The sequence below is a fragment of the Cricetulus griseus genome (genome assembly GCF_003668045.3).
Source record: "Cricetulus griseus strain 17A/GY chromosome 1 unlocalized genomic scaffold, alternate assembly CriGri-PICRH-1.0 chr1_0, whole genome shotgun sequence".
Taxonomy (NCBI): domain Eukaryota; kingdom Metazoa; phylum Chordata; class Mammalia; order Rodentia; family Cricetidae; genus Cricetulus; species Cricetulus griseus.
Genome location: NW_023276806.1, coordinates 180,654,180 through 180,675,868, shown reverse-complemented (window position 1 = coordinate 180,675,868; position 21,689 = coordinate 180,654,180).

Genomic DNA, 21,689 nt, shown 5'->3' with positions numbered 1-21,689 from the left:
GGTTTTCTCTACTCTTACTTGACAAATTTAATTGGGTTTTGTTATGGTTATTGTTATTTTTTTAAATAAATCACAGAGTTCTTGCCTGGGTACATTAACATGTGTCAGCTAGACGGTATCAGGTTCTGTACTCTTCTCCAATTTCCATGTTGCGGTCTCGGCACTGGCCACAAGGACACTTTCCACATGTTGCTTAGGTTAAGCACTGTGAGGGACTCAGAGAATCCTGTCTTCAGGCTGATACCCCACATCCCCAAGCATCTTTGTATCCAACAATAACCTAGCACTCACTTAATATACCTGAGGTTTATTACTACATGATTTGTCACTCAGCCTCTCTCCAGCATGCCATTCCTACATTGCTCATGTCCAGAACAGGACTGAACCCCCTTGGTAGCTACCACTAGGCCAACCATGTGCCAGTGGCTGGCTGGTCCTGCTTTGTTGTTGTTGTTGTTGTATTTTGGGTTTTCAAGACAGGGTTTCTCTGTGTAGCTTTGGAGATTATCCTGGAACTTGCTCTATAGACCAGGCTGCCCTCAAACTCACAAAGATCTGCCTGCCTCTGCCTCCCAAGTGCTGGAATTAGAGGCAAGCACCACCAACGCCTGGCCCTACTTGCTTTTTCCATGGAGAATTTCATAGCTTGAACTTGGTCTTCATGACATCAACCTTTCCTTTATCTTCATTTGCCACATTTATAGAATGTATTTGCATTCTCACATGCTGTGCTCCATGTTTAACGGAGGGCACTACTGGGCAGTCTCTGCTAGCCTGTATTTGACTGCTAATTGATGTCAGCTGAAATTAAAAACTATAGTCTCTACTCTTCTAGAGTAAGGACATGAACATAGGACATTAAACAAATTTAATTTGCCCCATCATGGATCAGTGATAAAATTCTGGTGATTAGGAGCACTGGGTGCTCTTCAAGAGAAGCCATGTTTATTCCTCCACATAGCGGCTCACAACCTTCTGTAACTGGATCCAGCTAATCCAACACCCTCCCTTGATTTCATGATACAATGGCATCTGTTGTTCAGCACTCCAGATGAACACAATCCTACAGTAACCTAGAAATGCACAGATATGTTAATATTAAGGACTGGAATGTAAGGTAAATTCCACAACTTTCAGCAGCATTGTCCTCAAATGAAATAAAACTACAAACTGACCAGCCATCTCTTAAAGTGCTTAAGATATTCACAGTGCAAAAACGAAACTGTGTCTGTCCTTTATAAACAACCACCCAGTTTATTCAATTCTGCATCAAGTTCAAGGCTGTCACTCACATAAAAATTGTATTTTCTCATCTAATAAAACATCATTGTCAACTTCCTAGCATATATGGAAAGCTGACTCTTGGAAAAGCCAACAGTGAGAATCCACCAATGTAGAACAGAATAGTGAAAATATGAATCTCAGTTGCAAATCTACTCTTAGTCCTTCACTCCACACTAAATTTGATATAGTGCTAGGTTGCCAGGTCAAGAGAATACAATAGCTCCACATTTTTTTCATTTGTTCTGTTTTTACATGTTTTCCCTAGTTCATAGCTTAACAAAAACATATCAAATTCATCAAGTTGAGTGAGTGGGTCTGTGTTCAACCTCATCAAATGCGGCATGCCACCGGGACTTGCTTTGTCTTCAATGGCTGGTTCCTTTACACATAGAAAGACATATTTGTCAAGCCTGCAGAAGGCAGTGTGGGGTCACCAGAATATAGGATGATAAATTTAGAAGGCACAATGGATTTGATAGAATGAACTTACAGCAGCAAGATGAAGTTTAACAGAAAAACATGTGGCCCTGATTTGAAGTTCAAAAGATAATTTTGTAAGTACAGGATATAACTGCTCAAAGAAGAGACCATTTTTCTTCTGAATGTAATATAAGGGTTGGTCTTCAGGAATGAAGAGAGGTCATGGAAAGGTCCACGATTTTATATGACCACAAACTCAAGATGAGCCAACAGTGTTGCTCTTATACTAAAAAAGAAAGTCTACTTTCAGCCTGTACTAATTTACATATAGCAATATCAAAGGAAGTTAAACACACAGATCTAAAGGATGGTCCCTGGGTCTGGGCCCCAACTTTAAAAGAGCTTCCATAAAAGCTAGCCTTCAGGAAAACATGCTGAAACAATATCCTGACTAAGGGTTTACTCATCCATGCACTCATCAAACATGTAAGTGCATGTTCTGAAACAGAAAAGTTTTAAACCTTCAGCAGATGACCTGCGTGTCAGGAAATGAAGATTTGAAGGAAAAATGGACATGGCTTTCATATACTTGAAAATGTTTTGGATATGGCTTGTGTGTTTCCCCCAAGGGTTTATGTGTTTGAATTTATTCTTCCCACCTAGATAATTCAGTGTGTAACAACTTAACTTATATTTTGAGCAGGGATGGTGGGGAAGTAATGAGCCTTAGAAAAAGCCATTAGAAATCTTCCTGCCTTGGATATATAGTTCAAAGGTGATAAATCAGAAGATCAGAAGATAAATCTCTCTCTCTCTCTCTCTCTCTCTCTCTCTCTCTCTCTCTCTCTCTCTCTCTCTCTCTCTCTCTCTCCTTGCATTGGAATGCCTGTACATTGTTAGAAATCTGCCAGTGAGCAAACCATCCAGATACAGGTCTTTCATCCTTTAAAATGGTGATTAAAAAATAATCATTTCTTTATAAAATTAAGTAGTCTCACACTTTATTTTCCAGTCGGTGTAGAAGTACAAAACAAACTATTACAGATAGAATAACCCTTATAAGACTGATTCCATTGATACTAGTCACAGAGAAAAAAATAAAAATTATCTAATCCTTTATGTTGTTGCACAGGTAATGGCTAAGCTCCCGTTATTAAGAAATCTCTTAATAATCAAGAACTCTCTGCCCTCAATCACAAATAAAAGTGTTGTCAATTATCCTGTAACATCTGAAGATCAACTCCCAATCCTCAAGAGAAAGTGTAGTAGCTGTTTTCCCTTCACCTTTTCTTAACTTTGAGCTGCCAAGACATGACCAACTGATCTATCTTGGTCTCAGATCTCACCAGTGAATGAATGAAGACTTGTCAAGATCATTCCTTAAATGTCCCTCCCAGCCATTCTGCATTGCTTTGTATTATTGTGGAGTATGCTACCTTCCGAACAGGTTGCCTGATTATTTGCCCTCTGAATTTTATGTATATAAAAAAGAATGCCTGTAACACATCCAAAGTAGTTATTTAAACATTAGCTTAAAAATGCCTAGAATTCATCTTGTTTTCAGTGTGCAGAAGTGTATTCAGAAACATTTGAGTGGTCTGAGGGAAGCTGTCATATTAGTAGAGATCAGAAAAACCTAAAATAATTTTTGAGGTGGAAAATTTCAGTGATTAAATCCTGAGACATCAAGTTGATATCACCTCAACTGATAATCATTATTTATCTCTGCACCAAGATGCTTCCATTGTGTAGAAAATGTTCTGCAGAATCTCAAACCCCTTTTCCAATCATCAAATTTAATGTTGCTATATTTGGTCTGGGAAATTGAAACTACATCTCTGCAGTTATCTTCAGTGAATAACTGAAGGATTGCAGGGAGGTTATATGGATATGTTCGCAATGATAATATTATCTGAATATAGTGTGTGTTACTGTTCTTTTCCTTGTTTTCTTATGTTATTTTTTTATACATGAATGAAAATTTATTTTGGTAAAAATCTACCCTCCTCACCTTACTCTAACTCCATGAAGATTTAAGATTTCTTTCATATATCTCCCTTCTAATTTCAGATTTTCATTTTACAGTGTGTGTGTGTGTGTGTGTGTGTGTGTGTGTGTGTGTGTGTGTGTGTGTGTGTGTGTGTAAATTACTGAATCAAGTTAATGTTGTCCAAATACATGTGGGCACAGGACTGCCTAATGTAGCATGTGCATGTGTACATCTTACCAGGGGTTCTACTCCTAAAGAAAACTGTCTTTTTTTTCCCCTTGCAGCCATCACCTACCTTCAGCTTCTAAAGTACTCGGGACTTCTAGTCCTACTCATTCATGCTGGAAGATTTACAAGACTGATCTTGTGCAAGTCTTGTGTGGGCAACCATAAACGCTGACAGTTCACACATACAACTTCCTGCTGCGTCCAGATGACACAATTTCATAGCTATCCTACCCAACCTCTGGCTCTGAATGATCTTTCTACTCCCTTTACAATGATGTATCTCAGCCTTGAAGAAAAAGGTATATGATAGATGGACTATTCAGGATTGACACTCGAGTCAATTTGTCATCTGTGGTTCTCTGTGTATTCTGAAAACAGAAGCGTCTCTGGTGAGGGATAAGATCTGGACTATTCTATGGATATAGGGATAAATATTTAGAAAGCAATCCATTACTCTAGCAACTAAAGACTATGAACTGATAAGTCCAGGTCCAGGCATGTGATACCTATGATCAAGGTGTTGGTCAAAAGGATCCAAGAGACCCTTAAATAAAACATACTATTGTTATTATGCTTGGTTGGCCACCAGAACAAGAGGGGAAGGACTGATTGCTGAAGATACCACATGTTTTGATCACAGGACTTGAGAAAGCAAGTGGGTACTTGTTTAGAAAAGTTTTTCTTCTGGCCTGCTTGTATAATGCCTCGGGTTATATGCAGTCTTCTGGGAGAGAAAAAGCATCAGCAATTTTATCCAGCTGTTAGCTTTGCAAGCTACTGTAACAACTCAGCTGAAAAGATATACTCACTTGAGCTGGAAGTAGCACAGAAGTGGATAGACAGCATGTACTTGCTTGGATTTAACAGTCACTCAACAGGATAGGAGTCAGTGCTGGCACTGGGAAGCTGACTATGGACCTTTCACTAGAGGACATAAGCCCTAAGCAAGGCTCCACACTAATTTTCTAAAGAACATTTTAAATATTGTTTCCAATTTGCTGAATTTTTTCAGTGAAAAGACGAAGATTTTTCTAAAGGCATTTAACAAAGCCAAATTGCTTTCCCCTCATAGTATATTTACTGGCTCTAAAAAGTAGAAAGACTATCATTATGTAGAAATACTATGAAAGGAATAAAAGTAAAGATCAAGAAAATTCCTAACAATTGAAATTAACTTTTATACTACCCCAAATAATAATACATGATGGCCACTTTGAATATTTGTGAAATAGCTTAACATTTATCAAACCCCCTAGTAAATTTGATGTTTGAATTTCTCTTTAAGAATGTCAAATTATAATAATAATAACCAGCTTGACTTTTCATTTCCCGTTCCTCAACATACTAAATAATATTGTTAAAACAGTAAAGCAAAACCTAAATAATTTTTAGAAAATATTTTGACATCTATCTATCTATCTATCTATCTATCTATCTATCTATCTATCTATCTATATCTATATTCCTTTCTATTTCCATTTTAGATTTATAAGCCCAAGTGTCTCAGCAGTGCTTTACACTAGTGCTTCACAAGTGTTATAGAGGATAGTGTTGCAAATCTTATTCCCTTTCCTTTCTAGCTACCTTGCAGTAGACTAAATGTACTTTCTTTTTATCTTTTTTTTAATTTTACATGTCAATCCCAGTTCCCTCTCACTCCCTTCCTCCCTTACACCCCCCCCCAACTGAAACCCTACCTATCATATATCCTTTCTGCTCCCCATGGAGGGTGAGGCCTTCCATAGGGTGTCATCAGAGTCTATCATGTCCTTTGGAACAGGGCCTATGCCCACCCCCTGGGAGTATCCCTCTATGTGGAATGGGCTCCCAAAGTCTACACCTATACTAGGGATAAGTACTGAACTACTACAGGAGGTCCCATAGATTTCTGAGGTTTCCTCACTGAAACTCATGTTCCTGGGGGTCTGAATATGCCCCTCAACTGAAGAATGGATAGAGAAAATGTAGTACATTTACACAATGGAGTACTCCTCAGCAGAACAAAAACAATAGAATCTTGAAATTTCTAGGAAAATAGAAGAAACCATACTGAGCGAGGTAACCCAATCACAAAAAGACAAACATGGTATGTACTCACTCATGTGGATTTTAGACATAGAGTAAAGGATTACCAGCCTACAATCCATACTGTTAGAGAAGCTAGTAAATAAGGAGGACCATAAGAGAGACATACATGGTCCCCTGAAGAAGGGGAAAGGAACAAGATCTCCTGAACAAATTGGGAGCATGGGAGGAGGGGGGAGGGAACTAGGAGAATGAGAAGGGGAGTAATGGAGGGGTGAGGAGGACATGATCGAGCAGAAAGGTTGAGTCAGGGGAAGAATTGAAGAAAACAAGAATGGAGATACTGTAATAGAGGGAGACATTTTAGAGTTACAGAGTAATCAGGCACTAGGAAAATGTTTGAAGATCTACAAAGATGACACCTGCTAACAATCTAAGCAACAGAGGAGAGGCCCTCCCCTGATAATAAGATTGATGACTGACTTATATGCCATCTGATAGCCTGATAGCCCTCATCCAGCAGCTGGTGGAAGTAGAAGCAGACACCCACAACTACTCACTGAACTGAACTGGAATCCAGTTGCAGAGAAGCATGAGTGATGAGCAAAGGGGTCCAGACCAGACTGGTGAAACCCACAGAAACAGCTGACCTGAACATCGGGGAGTTCTTGGTCCCCAGAATAAATGCACTTTCAATTTCAATCAATGCAAGAAAAACAGAAATAACACACACTGCGTTGTGCTTTAAAGAATTTCTATGAGTTTAAAGGTCCTCTCTGTAAGGATTCAGGCATTATGCTGACCTACTCCTGTCACCTGGCAGAATGCATTGAGGCACTACTGTGGTCAGCCCAGAGTTTCATGAATGTGGGGTCTGCATGCAAGTGCAAAAGACCCCTTTAAAGCTGATAGAAGCAGAAGCAGATACCCATAGCTAAACACTGGGCTGAATTCCTGGATTTCAGTTGCAGAGATGGAGGAGTGATGAGCAAAGGAGTCAAGACCAGGCTGGAGAAACCCACAGAAACAGGTGACCTGAACAAGGGGGAGCTCATGGACCCCAGACTTATAGCTGGGAAACCAGCATAGGACTGTTCCAGATCCCCTGGAGTGGATGTCAGTTTGGTGGTCTGGTTAATCTATGGGCCCTCAGGTAGTGGATCAGTATTTATTCCTAGTACACTAATGGACTTTGGGAGCCCATTCCACATAGAAGGATACTCTCTCAGCCTAGACACATGGGGAAGGGTCTAGTCCCTCCTCCAAATATGACAGAGATTGAGGATCCCCCAAGGAAGGCCTCACTCTCTCTGGACAGCAGAAAGGGGATGGGATAGGGGGTTGGTTGGGGGCAGTGGAGTAAGAGATGGAGAGGGAACTGGAATTGACATGTAAAAAGAGCTTGTTTCTAATTTAAATTAAAAAAAAGAAAAAAAAAAGAAAGATCCCAGCCCTCTTACAATCTCTTTCTAATTTCTCTCTCCTCCTCTTTCTTTCTGTTCCCCTGGGGCAGACAGTAATTGTCTCCTTCTCTTTTGTCCTCTCTCTGTCTCTGTCTTTTTATCTCTTTTCACTCCTTCCCCAAACTCTTTCTAATAAAACTTCTCACTTAAGCGCTGTCTGCCTGGCATGTTTTTCCCTCATCCTCAGTCACCCTCACCTGCCAAGGCATCTGCCAATGTTCCCCTAGCACTTTATTCCTAACACTCACTTCAGTTTTTAAGGGTATTGTGTGTAAGTCCCAAGTGAGGCAATTCAGAAACTTACCCAGCAAGGCCCAAGTAGAGACTAAGGGAAGCCTTAGGCCACTGGTCATGTAGCCTGTCCCAGCTGCAGTCCTTGTGGCCTGGGGACTGAGGTGGCAACTAAAGCATCTTCCATGCTGAAGGGCTCTGGGTGCTCAGCCTCATGTAGTCCCTCTATCAGCAGTTCCTTTTAGTAAATGTCCACGTGTATGTGATCCAAGATGGATGATGTCTTACTTACCTCTGGATCGTCCCTCCATGCTAGAGCTACCAATTCTGTCGCTCCCACAGGAAACAAAACTAAGTCTCATTGAATTTTTGACCAGAACATTCTAATTAAAATCGACTATTGTAGGTGATCCTGCTACCCGATGCAGAGCCACAGTAGCCACTGAGAAAACAGTTTCTCCAATTTGGCATTTGCTGGGTATCTCAGACTGTGGAATTCCAGTTCCCCCAGATCCACTACAGGGTAATAAAGAGAAAGCCTCATAGTACAGGAACTTAGGACAAATTCGTAACAGGGGGTTTCTAGACTTTTCTATCTGAGGGGGAGATAAACAAGCATATATTTACTGCTGATAACCTAAGAAAATGGAAAAACACATACTTTCCTGATGGTATCCTTCTCGTTTACTTCAACTCAAATCATCTTTCTTGACAATCTCTCTTTACATACAAACATCCCTCTCCTACCCAATTACATGTTTCTACAGTCAGGTGCAGTTACAAATCTCAGCACAGCTATAGCTAGACATCTCATTTACATAGCTCATTCACCATGCAGTGCTTTCTAGGCAGAGATCTGCTATGTGGTAACAGCTCTTTCACATAGCTCTCTATCTCACACTGGCACATGCACACCTACTTCTTCTATATGGCCCATAATTCTTTACTCACTCACTCTCATACATTCATTCCTTCTATATCATTCATCATTCTTTACTCAGTCTCAGGCATTCCTTCCCTCACACTTCCCCCATGCTGCGCCTTCTCTCACACTTTCATCTGACATAGCAGCCTTCTCCTGCCTACATCTGCCTCACTGCTGCTCCCTTTTTGTAGCTGCTCCTCTGCTTCCTCTGCCTTCTGCCTCTCTCTCCCCCTCAGCCCAACTCTGGACAATTGTGTTACATTTTTAGGGACTGACTGCTTCTCAAAACCCAAGATAAGTGATGCAGTTTCTCTCAGGCTAGGAATGTCACAATGGTCAGTGAGAAAGCATGGCCTTACATATACCTCTAAGTTGGCGGTTGTTCCGAGATAATAAAAAATTGGCTGAACCTTGAGGTAGGGGAGTAAGTGCAGACTAAAGTTGCTTCAAACTCTGACTTTGAATCAGCAAAACAACACCTGAGAAAATCACTTTGTGTATTTGTCTCTTGGGGCAACAATATATTGTCTCTAAGGGCAACCAGCATGCTTTGAATCTGTTCTGAAGAGTAAAGTTAGCTTCTCTGTGTAACTAAGAATCCTATGTCAGTCTGTGTAATGTAAAATACAGACAGAAATCATCTTCCTGACAATCCACAGCTATATGTGTACCCAGAAGGTATAAAACACACCACCAAACGGCCGTGGAAAGAACCCCACAACTGTTCTTATTAGGGAGGCATAGCAGTGGTATCTGAGAAAGTTACAGGAACAACCAGTCATCTGGTCAATAATACCAGTTTTGCCAAGTGAGGATCCCCAATAAGACTTGGTGAGTCAGCTTTGCCAAGTAGGACTCTCCAATGTCTAGTGAGTCAACTTGTTAGATACTATATATCACTGCTGTACAGTCCCATGCCCTCTGCCTCTGAGTAACACTGTTCATTCAATAACTGTTTTAAAACAGATTGGGAAGTTGGAAGCCAATGCCTTTGGATGATATTTGGGTCATTGTGGATGTTCCCTGAGGCCTGAGAGCCCTAAATTATGAACACAGTATAAGCCATTTTAACTCTATGCTTAACTGAAGAAGACATGGCTCTGATACCATAGCTTGCTCCTTCTCAGACACTGAGTATCACCATTCTACATATATATGCATGTATGTATGTACAAATATATGTATGTATGTGTGCATGTGTATGTGTGCATGTAATTAGGTATGTACATAAACAAGTATGCATGTATTTACTATGGGTGTGCCCTTGTGCCACAGGGTGAGGGTGGAGGTTGGAAGGAAGCTTAGTGAAAGTTGATTCTCTCTACTGTGTGGATTCTGAGGATAGAACACACATTATTTTTTCCATTTATTTATTTATTTATTTATTTATTTATTTATTTATTTTCCTTTTTTATTACAAAGAAAATGATTTTACATGTCAATCCCAGGTCCCTCTCCTTCCCCTCCTCCCCTGCCCCTTCCCAATGAATTCCCTACCTATCCCATACCCTTTCTGCTCCACAGGGAGGGTGAGGTCTTCCATAGGGGGGTCTTAAAAATCTGTCATATTCTTTGGGATAGGGCCTAGGCCAACCCCTTTGTGTCCCTCCATGTGGGATGGGCTCCTAAAGTCCATTCCTATGGTAGTGATAAGTACTGATCCAGTACAAGAGACCCCATAGATTTCCAAGGTCTCCTCACTGACACCCACATTCAGGAAGGTCTGGATCATTCTCATGCTGGTTTCCCAGCTATCAGCCTGGGGACCAAGAGTTCTCCCTTGTTCAGTTCAGCTGTTTCTGTGGGTTTCACCAGCCTGGTATGGACCTGTTTGCTCATCAGTCCTCCTTCTCTGCATCTTGATTTCAGTTCAGTTCAAGGTTTAGCTGTGGGTATCAGCTTCTACTTCCACTAGCTGCTGGATGAAGCCTATATGATGGCATATGAATTAGTCACCAATCTCATTATCAGGAGAGAGCATTTAAGGTAGCCTCTCCTCTGTTGCTTAGATTGTAGTTGGTGTCATCCTTGTAGCTCTCCAGACATTTCCTTAATGCCTGATTTCTCTTTAAACCTACAATGTCCCCCTCTATTATATTATCTCTTATCTTGCTCCTGAAACTGAGAAGCTTCTGTAAGGCAAAGGACACAGTCAGCAAGACAAAAAACGACAGCCCACGGATTGGGAAAAGGTATTCACCAACCCCACATCCAACAAAGGGCTGATCTTCAAAATTTATGAAGAATTCGAGAAGCTAGTCTCCAAAACACCAAATAACCAATTAAAAAGTGGGGTACAGAACTAAATAGACAATTCTCAATAGAGGAATCTAAAATGGCTGAAAGATACATAAGAAAGTGTTCAACATCCTTAACCATCAGAGAAATGCAAACCAAAACAACTCTGAGATACCGCCTCACACCTGTCAGACTGGCTAAAATCAAAAACACCAATGAGTGCTTATGCTGGAGAAGATGTGGAGAAAGGGGAACACTCCTCCACTGCTGGTGGGAGTGCCAACTCATATAGCCACTTTGGAAATCAGTATGGCAATTCCTCAGGAAAATGGGAATCAGTCTACCACAAGATCCAGCAATTCCACTCTTAGGTATATACCCAAAAGAAGCACATTCCTACAACAAGGGCATCTGTTCAACTATGTTCATAGCAGCATTATTTGTAATAGCCAGAACCTGGAAGTTACCTAGATTTCCCTCAACTGAAGAATGGATAGAGAAAATGTGGTACATTTACACAATGGAGACTACTCAGCGGGGGGAAAAAAAAAGCAATGGAACTTGAAATTCGCAAGCAAATGGATGGAACTAGAAGAAACCATTCTGAGCGAGGTAACCCAATCACAAAAAGTCAGGCATTGTATTTACTCACTCATATGTGGATTTTAGACATAGATTAAAGGATTGCCATCCTGCATCCCATGATGCCAGAGAGGCTGGTAAACAAGGAGGACCCCTAATAGAGACATACATGGTCCCTGGAGAAGGGGAAAGGGACAAGGTCTCCTGGGAGCATGGGGGGAAGGGAGAGGGAACTCAGAGAATGAGAAGGGGAGAAGAGGAGGGGTGAGGAAGACATGATGGGACAGGGAGGTTGCGTTGGGAGAAAAACAGAAGAGAGAAAGATATTATTTTGTTTTATACAATATTATTTACTTTATATAGCAATCCCAGTTCCCTCTCTCTCCCCTACTCACCCTGCCTCCACCATCCCCCACCCACTGTCTGTCTACTCTTCAAAGAGTGTGAGGCTTCCCATGGGGAGTCAACAAAGATTGTCATATCACCTTGAAGCATGACCAAAGCATTTTCCCCTGTATCAAGGCTGAGCAAGTTATCACTCCATAGGGAATGAGCTCCAAAAAGCCAGCTCATGTACTAGGGATAAATACTAGTCCCACTGTTAGTGTTCCCACAAACTGCCCAAGTCACACAAATGTCACACACATTGAGGTCCTAGTTCAGTCCTATGCCAGTTCTGCAGCTGATTGTCTAAAGTCAGTGAGCTTCCACAAGCTCAGGTCAGCTGTTTCTGGGGGGTTTGCCATCATGGAATTGACCACTTTGATCATATTATTGATCCTCCCCCACTTTTACTGGATTCTTGAAGCTTGGCCCAGTACTTGGATCTCTATATCTGCTTCTACAAGTTACTGGATAAAGATTCTATAATGATAATTAAGGTAGTCATCAATCTGATTGCAAGGAAAGGCTAGTTCAGGCACCCTCTCCACTACTGCTTAGAGTCTTAGTTGGGGCCATCCTTGTGAATTCCTGGGAATTTCCCTAGTGCCAGGTTTCTCACTACATGATGCTATCTCTTCCCTTGCTCTCCCTTTCTTACTTTCCTGGAGCTCAACCTTCCAAATCCTGTTCTCCCTCCACTCCCTTTCAAGCCTTCCCCTCTCCCATGCTCCCAACTTACTCAGGAAATCTTGTCTATTTCCCTTTCCCAGGGGATTCATGGATATCTGCTTTAGTGTTTTTCTTGTTACTTAGCTTCACTGGGGTGGTGGACTGTAAGCTGGTTATCCTTTGTTTTATGTCTAATATCCACTTATGAGTCCATGTGGTATGATATTAGAGTGTCCTTTAGGTACATGTCCAGTGTTGGATTAGCTGGGTGTTGAGGTAGGTTGATTTCCAATTTTCTGAAGAACCACTATATTGATTTCCAAAATGTCTACATGTTTCCACTCCCACCAACAATGGAGGAGTGCTCCCCTTCACTCACACCCTCACCAGAATGAGCTGTTACTGTGTATTTCATCTTACCCATTCTGACAGTTGTATGAAAGTTCAGGGTCCTTTTGATTTGCTAAGGACCCTGATGGCTAAGGAGGTAGAACATGTTTTTGTGTGCATTTGAGATTCCTCTGCTGAGAATTCTCTGTTTAGATCTGTACTCCATTTTTAATTTGGATTATTTGGTTTCTTGATTTCCAGTTTCTTAAGTTCTTCATACATTTTGGAGATCAGCCTTGTGTCAGATGTGGGGTTGGTGAAGATCATTTCCCATTCTGTAGGCTGCTGTTTTGTCCTTTTGATGGTGTCCGTTTTACCTTACAGAAGATTTTAAATTTTATGATGTCCAATTTATTAGTTGTTGATCTTAGTGCCTGTATGACTGTTGGTCTGTTCAGGTAATTATCTCCTGTGACAGTGCTCTCAAGGGTATTCTCTACTTTCTCTTCTCTCATGTTCAGTGTTTCTGGAGTTATGTTGAGATCTTTGGTCCACTTAAACTAGAGTTTTGTGCAGAGTGATAGATATGGATCTATTTGCATTCGTCTGCATGTTAACATCCAGTTAGATCAGAAGCATTTGTTGAATTTGTTTTCTTTTTTCAACTGTATATTTCTGGATTCTTCATCAAAAATCAGGTGTCTCTTGGCACGCGTATTTATGGTTGGGTCTTCACTTTGGTTCCATTGATCCACCTGTTTTCATGCCAATACCCACGCTGCTTTTATAACAATTGCTCTATAGTACAGTTTGAAATCAATAACAGTGGTACTTTCAGAAGTTCTTTTGTTATAAGGTTAGTTTTAGCTATCCTTTATTATTTTTTTCCATATCAATTTGAATATTGTATTTACAAGTTCTGTAAGGAATTATATTGGGATTTTGGTAGGAATTGTGTTGAATCTGTATATTGCTTTTGGTAAGATGGCTATTTTTACTATATTCATCCTACCAATCCCTGAGCATGGGAGATCTTACCATTTTCTGATATCTTCTTCAATTTCCTTTATCAAAGACTTGATGTTTTGCCATACAAGTGTTTTACTTGATTATCTTGAGTTACCCCAAGATATTATATATGATTTGTAGTTTTTCTAAAGGATATTGCCTCCCTAATTCATTCTCAGCCCATTTATCATTTATATAATATATTTATCATTTATCATTTATATAATATAATATAACTTCCTGCAACTCCAGCTCCAGCACTCATGTATACACACAAAACATAAAGATACACAGATAAACATAATTTTAAACAAGAAACATAAACTTTTAAAAAGATTTTATTTATTTTTTCATTTTATTGAAAATATATTTTTCCTCACAAAATATCCTAGTCATGGTTTCCCCTCTTTCTACCATTCCTACTTTCTCCCCACTTCCTCTCCCATCTGGTCCACTCCCTTGTGTCTCTTTTTAGAAAAGAACAGACTTTTTAAAGGATAATAATAAAACATAATAAGATAAAACAAAAACAATCATGTTGTAATTAGACAAAAGAAACCAACAGAAAGAAAAGAGTCCAAGAGAAGTTTCAGGAATCAGACATACTTGTTCACACACTCAGGAATCCCACTCAGGAATTAGTTTAACTAAACTATTATAGTTTAGTTAAAAGACTAAACTAGAAGCCACAATATATTTGCAGAGGACCTGGTAGAGACCCATGTATACTGGGTACATGTTGCCTTGGTGTCTATGAATTTATATAAGCACTGATCATTTTTTATTTAGAGAGCTTTGTTTCCTTGGTGTCCTCCATCCCCTCTTGTATACTGCCTCCTCTTCTGCAGGGTTTCCCAAGCTGTGAAGAATAGACATTGATGGAGACATCCCATGAAGTGTTGTGTTCCAAGATCTCTAAGTCACTGCATAATGTCTGGTTGTGGGTCTCTGTATTTATTTCCATCTGGTACAGAAGGTAGCATCTCTGATGGTAGATGAATAAGGCACTGACGTATAAGCATAGTAGAATATCATTAGGAGTTTTTTATTTTATTGTCTTGTTTTTCATCCTAGATCCCTGGGCTATCTAGCCTCAGTCTCTTGATCACACAAGCATTGTTGGATATGGGTTGTATCTCATGTGGTGGACCTTCAGTCAAATCAGACATTGGTTGTTTACTCCCATGAGCTTGGTTGCCACCATTGCCTTGGCATATGTTGCAACCATGACACAATTGTTGATCAAAGAACAACTCCAAATATTTTAAAAATGATTTATTTATTCTTTAAATTTCAACTTACATTCCAACCACAGTTCTCCCTTCCCCCTCCATATCACTTTACCTCCCCCATGAATTCTTCAACTTCATGACCAAGCACTGCAAAAATGATCTGTCCTCTTGTGGGAATTTACAAATGGCTAATTCTCAATGAACTCCTTAGGTCAATTTGAAAGTCACTTGAAGTAATAAGAATGATAGAAGTCTTTTTTTTTTAAATTTTAAAATGATAAAATGTTGAATATATGAAACATGGCTTCCTGTGAAACTATTTGACTTAGGAAAATATCTTTTTATGAGGCTAGAAGTTAGATAAAAATCACTACTAGGATTTTACAAAGAAAATGTTAAGTGTATTTGTCATGTAATAACTTGTTAATGATACGTCAAAGAAATGGGTAAAGAACAATTTCAGTGTAAATTTGTAAGCAATCTTTAGTTATGAGTGTTATAGCTGTGGATTCTTTTCTTTGTTCCCAGGTCTTTCAGAGAAATACTTATGGAAAAGCATGTTCCTTCATACTTTCAACAAAGGTGGAGGCTTCAGAAACTGAGCAGGCTCAAAGTTCTCTTGCTCACTAACTGCCTTAGCAGTGTGGAGCTGGATTCTTGATAAATAAACATACTTGTAAAAGACATTTGGGAACATTCTAAGTTGTAAATTACAATATCCTTTTGTGAGCTCATTTGAGTTGGAAGTGCTTAGACAAAAAGGTCATCCAGACAGGAAAAAGACAACTTAGTGAAAGGGGACAAATTCTGAAGGCTCTGTCAAGGTTACAGCTAGTTGCAGAGGCTTTTTCCCAAACGTTATGTAAGAATCTCCTAATGGTATATACAGGTGTGACTGTCATTTTCTCTTGAATGATATTCACTTATAATTGTAAATTCTTATAAATTTTGATAATAACTATGACAGTGATTTTTAGGTAATTTGTGTCCTAATGATAGATATGTTGAATAGTTTATAACCTAGGTACTTATAAAATACCACTTGAATTTAATTTTAAAATGTTTTATAAACATGTTTTTACAAAGTGCTCTGTGTATCAGATATCTTAATATCCTCAGAACAGAATCTTTTGTGGTTTTCATTTGAAAATAAAGAAAAGAATGATAAAGAATCTGAAGCAGATTGTCAGAGGAAAATGGAAGATCAAATAGCACATACCGCCCCCTTGGAATTTGGCATATATGGGGAGAATGTCAAGTCTTGTATTTTATCATGAAAAGAAATTAGAATATAATTGGAAAAGAAGAAACATTTTATTTTATCAAGGTTGTGATGTGACTTTAACTTAATATTTTTCATTATTTAGTAATATTTTACCTTTTGGATAAAAATCAAATCAAATCTTATCTTACTAATTCATAACTAGCTATTTATGAGGCAACCATGTTAATTCAAAAGGATCCAAATTTTAGAAACTATAGACACAATATGCTATGACTATTGACACATATCTCGCAGAGCATTCCAGGAATTTCTCTGTTTTATTTTTATTCAGAAATGGATTTACTTTGAAGAAAAATACTGCTTTTGTCTTAAAATTTTGAATCTTATGACCTTTAAAGTTTATACAATTGTACAAATTCAACTGTTCATTGTGAGTCTTTTTTAAAAAAACATACTTCACTTCCTTTATTGATGCTTTGAGAATTAAACATCTTGTACCTAAATTCCACTCATCTCCCTGTCCTCTCATACCTGCCCTTCATTCTTGCAGAATCCTCCCTTAATGAATATTTAAAATAAAATTAAAAACCAAACCAAAACCAAGAAAACCCCTCTTTGTTCCTCCTTCATTTCAGCCTCTCCAACACCTCTCCATTCATCTTAGTGGCACTGAGAACTGTAGCATGTCACACAATTTGTCCTTTTGGCCAATCAGCCTTACTGATTGTTCATTGCAATGAGTCATTGGTGGGGTTCATTGTCTCTGTTTTCTAGTACACCATCAAACTCCTCTGGGATATCCCACAGCTGCCCCAAAGCATATGGAGATCAGCAGGTATTATTCCACAGGACCAGTCCCTTCACAGGCTCCATCAGGATATAACTGATGTGGATGTTAGGGTTGGGCAACCTAAGGTTCTGGATGTGAGTCTAGATGGTTGCTAAGCTGCTCAGTCTTGGCTTCTAGGGCTGTTCCTCTCAGGGGAGGGGTGGAGTCAATCTTCAACACCCATGCCCTCAGGGGTCTGGGAGGTAGCACCAGCCATTCAGATCAGCTGTCTCTGGCAATCATTGTGAGTCTTAAAGCAAGAAAAAATGTTTCATAGTGAAGAAACAAAGCTGCATGTCTCACAAACATTTAAAAACTTTGAAACAATATATGGAAGCCTTCTTCAGAAATACCAAGAAAACCTATTTAAAGTCACTTCATGATGCAGAGGCTGGTACCCATGAAAATCCTAGGAGCATGACTCATGCTACTACTTCCCCATGGAAGGAGGTGTTTCAGCATTGAAATAAAACCAAGTACTTTTGTTCAAAGAAGAATTAAACAAATAACCAAAATAATTCAATCCAGAGAAAACACCTTGCAATTATCAAATACACACACTTTTATTAAAATATTGCATTAATTAAAACAAAATAATCATTTAATGAAAGCATATTAATTCATATACCATGCATGCACTGGTACTTTATATTCAACATTTCTGCAAGGTTATAGATGCAGCTTAATTCATTTTCTGCTGCATAGCCCCACCTGACATCTGAATCTCCCCATGCCTCCCTCATGGGAATACACATGCTAATATGCAGAGCTTCCTCAATGTTGACATAGCAGTGTTTGCATTCTCCCTCACATGGCATGAAGCTTAGAAACAAGGAACCAGGCCAATTTCAAATCCTTTATAAATAACAAAGCTTTAAAATACAAGAGACATCAAATTTATTTCCGATAAACAAAAAGCAAGGGACAGAACACAATTCAAGCCTACAGAGCAGGAGGTTCATGGACAGCAGGATGGAGTTTAGTCATTTTGAAACTCTAGAAGAGATGTTTTTTGCTTGCTTCTTGTGATTAGTATCAGCAATTTGATTTTATGGTTTTGGATGTAGAATTAGACAATGGACTATAGAGCTAAAGACATGGCAAGCTTCAATGTTTGAAAAACACTCCAGCAATACCAACATTTTATGATCTGCATTTTCTGTGAAGACGGGCTGTCTACGTGACTAACACTCTCACTACAATTTTGATATTTCAGTGCTTAGAGACAAAAATATAGATATAGCATAATATGTTAACACTAAAGAGCACAATATAAAATTGTAAAGATATTTATGGATATTCATATAGAAATTGCTCCAACAGACTGAGAGTTTGAAAATTACAGGTTTCTAAAGATGTTATAAAGAATATTAATCTATATTTGTATAACTTAGTACATAGGAAGAATAAATAAATTCTAAATTATATCAAAAAACTTCACATTGGTTACCTTTAGTGTCATTAAAGTTCCTTTTTCAAAAACCATATCTGTATGTGTATGAATCTGCATGAGTTCATGTGCATATGTACATGGAGAAGCCAGTGGAGGCCAGAATAGGGTGTCTAATCTCATGTAAATTTAGTTACAGGTTGTCTCAAACTGCCCCATGCATGTTGGGAAACAAACTTTGGTGTCATGCAAAGCTCTAAGTATTCAAATGCGGAGCTATCTTCCAGCCCAAATGCCATTAGTTAATATTATAAACCTTATTTTAGTTACTTTAGGTATTTTGTCAAAAATACTTTTTAGACATAAATTGCATTTTAGAAATGTACTAATTTTCAAAAACTCTTCTCAAATCACAGTGTACTATTTAAGAAACACTTGAATGTTAAGTGTAAGTTTTCTTGTTAATATAGCTCATAACTCCATCTTTAGTGCTAATTTTTAATTATATATTTAAGTTCAGTACTTTTTGCTTTTCTCTCCAATTTTTAATGTGACTTTCCATGTGGATTTCCTAAATATGTAAAAAGGCTTCCATAGTTCATATTGGCCATAAGGCAGAAGTCTCTAGTACTGTAAGAATGAACTGTAAGATAACAGTGAATCAGTTGACTGTCTATTTCTGCATCTTTTTGCTTTCACAGAAAAATATCCCTTTACCTATGTACCCAATTTTCTTCTAAGGGCCTGACTCCATACCAAATGGCTACAAAAAAAGCAATTCACCAGATGTACTCTTGTCTGGTATCATCCACCTGTGAAATATTCCCAGACTTGGCATTGATCCTGGAACTCTAGTCAAAACATCTTGCTTCTTGTGATGAAACTCATTTAGACACCTGTGTCTGTTTTTTTTTTTTTTTTTTTTCATTTGATCTAATTTAGGGACTTCCCATTCCATCTAAATCATCAAACATCAAGGATCAAAAACACAATGATTTATTCTTGATCATAATTCTCAAGTAATAGATGTTTGTCTGGATGTCTGCAATGCAAATTTTTTATCTTTTAGCCCACAACTTATGAACTTTAAATTTGAGGTGTACTATCTTCTGTAAAGAATATCCATAGATACTCCACTTATCTACAAGTTAGAAGCAACCTCATTTGCTTGTTGTTTCAGTTACATTAATTTGACCAAAGGTAAGAGACCATATCTGGCTGTTTTATAAACAAGAAAAAAGGAAATTTATTGTATACAGATTCAAATATTGTCAAATACTAAATAAAGAATTTGCTTATTTTGGGAAATAAAGACTCCATATTATGTCATCAATCTCAAATTATAAACCAAAAGATATTTATTTTCACTAGATTAGCTGATCACAAGAGTCACATAAAACATGAAAAAATATTTTTTCATATGAAGATACAGTTTTGAGACAAAACAATTGACCACATAGAACTATTATTCCCAGGTAATAAATTGACATGGGAGTCAAACATTTTCTACATTGCCTGGCATTAGAATGAATCACTGCCAACCACTGTTCTTGAGGCATGCAGTAATGTCCAGGATTTTTATAAACACCCATAGATGTACCTAAAATCCAATATTCAGTGATTTCTAGGGTAGTTCATTACTTTAATAAGAATCAGGTGTTGGCAACAGTTCCATTCTTTGTATTTACCAAAAGTAAGGGAAATTATGTGTAAAGCAGTTTTATTCATACTAACCTAATCTTGAAAGAACCCAAGCTGTGCTTCAATAATATAACTGATAAGAGAATAATAGGGAGGTGGGAAGGGGAGAGAGGGAGAAGAGGAGGGAGAAAGAGAACAGGAGGACTGAGACAGGGGAGGGATAGAGGGGGGCAAGAAAGGAGATGCCTTGATAGAGGGAGCCAGTACAGGTTTGGAGAGAGGTCTAGCACAGGGGAAGTGTTAGGAGATCCACACAGATGACCCCAACTAAGAATGTAGGCAGTGGTGGAAAGGCTGCCTTTGATGCCCTTCCCCTATAATGAGATTGATGACTACCTTGGTTAGCATTACTAGAGTTTTCATCCAGTAGCTGATCGAAGCAGTAATAGGTACCCACAGCTAAACACTGAGCCATACACCTGGAATCCAGTTACAGAGAGGGAGGAGGGAAGGAGCCAAGATGGTGCTAGAGAAACTCACAGAAACAGTTGACCTGACCTAGTGAAAGCAAGGAGACCCTAGTCATAAAGCTGGGGAACCAGCTTTGGACTGAATGCCAGCTAGGAAGCCATGGCAGTCTATGGTACCTCTAACAATGGAGCCAGTGTTTATCCCTAAAGCACAAATGGACTTTGGGAACCCATTCCACATGGAGGGATACTATTGCAGCCTAGATGTGGGAAGGAGGGCCTGGACCCTTCCCCAAATGATATGATAGACTTCTATGATCCCCCATGGAGGGCCTCACTATCCCTGGGAAGTTGGTAGGGGGTGGGCTGGGGGCTGGGTGGGGAGGGCAGGGGAATGGGAGAATGGATATGTAAATAAGAGTGCTTCTAAAACAAATAAAAAAACAAAAAAAAAACAAAATGAAAAAAGAAAGAAAATAGTAGCATAACTTGTACAGTAAACAAATATTCAAAGAAGCAAAACATAACAGAAAATTACTGCTAAATTAATGTATATATAAAACCTAACACTTAATGAAAAATAAAACATTCATACAATGCTGTATGTTTCATAAATGCAAATCAAATACTAAAGAAAAGCAACATATCATCACAGAGTTTTAAGGAAAAATGGTAGGCCACACTAGATACAACTGGCTAGATATGACCACTTCTGACTGTCAATGAACCTATGAAAGAGCTGAATAAGAGTGAGAACAGAGAGATGATGTATAATCAATGAGACCATATTAGGAAGTATAAAGAGATTATATATGGAGTCTGTCTTTATGACACTGACTCAGGCTTTTGATTAAAGTTAAGGAAGAATTTGGGGAGGCAGTAAGGTATGACTCACTAAGCAGTCTTGGTATCGATCGTCAAGGTATGACATAATTGATCTGATTGTTATCTGTATTCTGGTCATCAAAGGTGGCTCCAGGTTGCTGAAGAATTCATTATTATTGTTATCATCACTGACCGGAGTAATCTGGTACCCAGAAAAGGATTACGCCTGTTCCAAGGTATGGTCTTGCCATAATTGGCAATCAACTTTTTGAAGGAAGTGTTCAATCCTATGAAGTTCCC